The 4,707-nt window shown below is 49.1% G+C and overlaps 1 pseudogene; it reads left to right on the forward strand.

The window, feature by feature from the left end:
- The first annotated feature begins 1,207 nt into the window (after positions 1-1,207).
- On the forward strand, positions 1,208-3,295 carry LOC147959148 (uncharacterized; annotated as a pseudogene).
- The last annotated feature ends 1,412 nt before the right edge of the window (positions 3,296-4,707 follow it).

The following is a 4,707-nucleotide window of genomic DNA, read 5'->3' on the forward strand; positions in this document are numbered from 1 at the left end:
GTTGGGAGCTTTCCCGTGTAAATAGTTTTATTTCTTTTCTTTGGGGGTTAGTAGGAGAAGACCATGATTAAATTGTTGAAGTGGCTCTTATATGCATTATTGTTGATACCAAGAGCCCATATTGCTTTGTCTTCTCCTGTTTATTGAATGCTCGCATATTCCAGCTTAGTCCAATGCACGTGCACTCTTATTATTATTCACATCGTTTGGTCATGCAAGTGAAAGGCAATTATGATGATATATGATGGACTGACTGAGATGAGAAAAGCTGGTATGAACTCGACCTATTTTGTTTTTGTAAATATGATGAGTTCATCGTTCTTGATTCAGCTTGTTATGGATAAACATGTTTGCAATGACAATTAGAGATCATAGTTGCTTGTGCCATGCTTGATTAGCTATGAGTTATAATGGTTTACCTTGCATGCCAACATGCTATTGAGATGGTTATGATGTGGTATGATGGGGTGGTATCCTCTTTTGAATGATTTAAGTGACTTGACTTGGCACATGTTCACGCATGCAGTTGAAACAAATCAACATAGCCTTCGCGATATTTATGTTCATGGTGGATTATATCCTACTCATGCTTGCATCCAATGTTTATTAATTTTAATGCATGTACATGGCTGTTGTCGCTCTCTAGTTGGTCGCTTCCCAGTCTTTTGCTAGCCTTCACCTGTACTAAGCGGGAATACTGCTTGTGCATCCAATCCCTTCAACCCCAAAGTTATTCCAGATGAGTCCACTATACCTTCCTATATGCGGTATCTACCTACCGTTCCAAGTAAATTTGTATGTGCCAAACTCTAAACCTTCAAATAATCATTCTGGTTTGTATGCTCGAATAGCTCATGTATCAACTAGGGCTGCCTGTATCTTCCATGCTAGGCGGGTTATTCTCAAGAGGAGTGGACTCCGCTCCTCACTCACGAGAAAATGGCTGGTCACCAGGATGCCCAGTCCCATGCTCTATGCAAACTAAATCAAAATAATTGCAAAACGAAGTATCATTCCCTCACACATTAAAAAAAAGATGCCGCGGCGTGCACAATTGAGGCTCTCGCGACCACGGCTGCGTCGAGTGAGCGCGCCGGCGGCGCTACCTTGATCTCCTCCCCGCAGCTTCCCCTGCGGCCGTCGGCACCGGATCTGGAATCTCCTCAGCGCTCTCTCTCTTCTCCCCTACGAAGCTCCGCTGGGCGCCATGGCTCCTCTCTCCCAGCCCGTGGGAGCAGCCATGCCTGCATTGGAACGCTCTGGCGACAACGGCCCTCCGCCCCACCAGCCCCCTGCGGCGGCCGCCGCTCCGGCCCCGTCGGCCTCCCTCACGGATCCGCGCGTCACCCGTAGCTCGCGGCAGCCTCCACCCGCGAGCAGGTTCAGAGCGGAGAATGGGGGGCGTGTGCTTCCGGCGACGCTTCCGGTCAGCTGCTGGAGTCCCAGGCTTTGATCCCCGAGGCTCTCCTTGTTCTACCGGATCTGGCGGCGGCCCCAACGCTACCTTCGCCACCTCAGGCGGGCCGAGTCCCTGCACCCGGCATTGGCTTGGTGGTGGTGCTCGACTCCAGGCCTTCTTCCTGGTGCGCTGTCAATGATGATGAGGTCCAGATTGAGGAGTTGGTTCTACAGTCGCCGTTGCCCGACGGGTCTGCTGGCGATGCACATCTCCAGCTTGGTTGCTCTGTTGTGAAGGATGTGGAAGATATTGAGGGCCTCACTGAAGGATGTGATGACGAGAAGACACCACAGAAGCTGCTTGGTCCATCTTCAGAGTCGGCTTGCATCGGCATCTCTGCTGCCACTGCTGCTCTTGAAGCGGAGGCTGGCTGGGAGCATGTGGAATGGGGACACCGTTCCGTCCGGGGTGCTCCCCCTGTGCCGTCGAGAGAAGGTCTTGAGCGTAGCCTCGCCTTCAAGCGTTGGGCTCGAGGAAGGTGCTTTCATTGCCTCGAGCGTGGCCACCAAGTCCGTGCATGTCATGAGCCATTCAGATGCATACGCTGTCGTCGCCCTGGTCATCGTGAGAGGTTTTGTCGTGCTCACTCTCCGGTTGCTCGGGATCGCTCTCCGGTCGCCCGCGTGAGCTCTCTGGTCTCTCAAGCTCATCACCAGCGGAGCCGCTCCCCATTTGTCCAGCCTTGTTCTTCGCTGACCAGGTGTTGGGCAGAGGTCGTGGGCAACTCGTCGTTGCATGTGTCGGTGCCACCAAGGTCCCAATCTAGGTGTCGCCAGGATTCGAATGCCAGTGCCTTTTTGGTCTCTGCTTTGGAGTCCAGTTTGCTTTGCTACGCACGGAGCTCCTTCAGGAGGTTGAGCTCCTCCGCACTGAGCTTCGCGACGCTCTTGCCAAGCTTCAGGTTGCTTCGGTTGTGCCTTTGGTGCCTGAGCTCCAGTCTGGTTCCATTGATGAGGTGGATGAATGCTTCTTTGGAGAATTTTCTCCTCGTGCTGTGGATGGGACGTCGTCTGTCCGTGGCGGTGTGGTCATCACCGAGGTCGTGGCTCCTGTTCTACAGATTATGCCTGAGCTGCGGGAGCTTTGTGGGGAATCAGCTATGGTGCAGCCGATGAAGCCGGGCTCATTGGAGTCCTTGGCCCCACCATCACCGTCAGAGTCCTGCCAGCCGCTCGCCTTTGTGGATAGTGGATGTTTGGATGGTTCTGTCACTCTCTCATCTATGCCCATTAGGCATGAGGTGTCCTTGAGTGACGAGGTTGATGAGACAGGTGTGTTGGCGCCTAACTCTGAGGCTCTATCATGTGAGCAACTGGAGATGTCTGAGTCCATCGTGTCGGTTGCTTCTGTGGTTGATGATGTTCAGACGATTAATATGTTGGCTTCTGATCCTTTAGAGCCTAGCCAGCCGCTCGCCTTTGTGGAGGATGAAGGTTCTGATGTTGCGGTAACCCACTCGCACGTGACTGTCAGGCAGGTCTCTATGCGTGAGAAGGTCGATGACATTCTCTTTTAGATAGAGCTTCATAGCTTGCTTAAACGTTTGGAGGCGGCTAGCCCTGGATCTGGCAAGGCGATTGTGGTGGAGGCTCTTAGGAGCAAAGGAAAGAAGAGTGACGCCACAAAAAAGGCGTCCGCGGCTGCTTAATGGATGATCTTCAGTCTCTTGCATTGTCCGTATGGCCTGCATTGTCTTTGTGGATTTGGTGGTGTCCGTGGTCGCTAGCCAAGTTAGCCTCGTTTGGGGTGTCTTTGCGATGTAGCAGTGTGGGGTTGATGGTCTTTACATGTTGGATATGGTTGTCGAGTGAGTAGTCCACATGTGGTTGATTTGTATCGGTTTTTGCCCGGTTTTCCGTTAATTAACTGGGCAATTCTCTTCTGCTTAATTAATCGATGAGGCAAATCTTTTGCCTCCGTTTCAAAAAATAATAATAATAATTGCAAAACAAAACTCCCCCTGGGACTGTTGATAGTTGGAGGCACTCGTTGTTTCGAGCAAGCCATGGATTGATGTTTGTTGGTGGAGGGGGAGTATAAACTTTACCATTCTATTTCGGGACTGCCTATAATGTGTGTAGCATGGAAGATATCGCCATCTCTTGGTTGTTATGTTGACAATGAAAGTATACCGCTCAAAATATTAATTATCTCTATTTCAAAACCGAGCTCTGGAACCTCTACAAATCCCTGCTTCCCTCTGAAGGAAATATGCCCTAGAGGCAATAATAAAGTTATTATTTATTTCCTTATATCATGATAAAAGTTTATTATTCATGCTAGAATTGTATTATCCGGAAACATAATACTTGTGTGAATACATAGACAAACTAAACGTCACTAGTGTGCCTCTACTTGACTAGCTCGTTAATCGAAGATGGTTATGTTTCCTAACCATAGACATGTGTTGTCATTTGATTAACGGGATCACATCATTAGGAGAATGATGTGATTGACATGACCCATTCCATTAGCTTAGCACCCGATCGTTTAGTATGTTGCTATTGCTTTCTTCATGACTTATACATGTTCCTATGACTATGAGATTATGCAACTCCCGTTTGCCGAAGGAACACTTTGTGTGCTACCAAACGTCACAACGTAACTAGGTGATTATAAAGGAGCTCTACAGGTGTCTCCAAAGGTACATGTTGGGTTGGCGTATTTCGAGATTAGGATTTGTCACTCCGATTGTCGGAGAGGTATCTCTGGGCCCTCTCGGTAATGCACATCACATAAGCCTTCCAAGCATTGCAACTAATGAGTTAGTTGCGAGATGATGTATTACGAAACGAGTAAAGAGACTTGCCGGTAACGAGATTGAACTAGGTATTGAGATACCGACGATCGAATCTCGGGCAAGTAACATACCGATGACAAAGGGAACAAAGTATGTTGTTATGCGGTCTGACCGATAAAGATCTTCGTAGAATATGTGGGAGCCAATATGAGCATCCAGGTTCCTCTATTGGTTATTGACCAGAGACATGTCTCGGTCATGTCTACATTGTTCTCGAACCTGTAGGGTCCGCACGATTAACGTTACGATGACAGTTTCATTATGAGTTTATATATTTTGATGTACCAAAGTTTGTTCGGAGTCCCGGATATGATCACGGACATGACGAGGAGTCTCGAAATGGTCGAGACATAAAGATTGATATATTGGACGGCTATATTCGGACACCGGAAGTGTTCCGGGTGATTTCGGAGAAACCGGAGTGCCGGAGGGTTACCGGAACCCCCCC

This window comes from Triticum urartu, chromosome 7A, assembly GCF_056163025.1.
Source record: "Triticum urartu cultivar PI428250 chromosome 7A, HENAU_Tu73, whole genome shotgun sequence".
Lineage (NCBI taxonomy): Eukaryota > Viridiplantae > Streptophyta > Magnoliopsida > Poales > Poaceae > Triticum > Triticum urartu.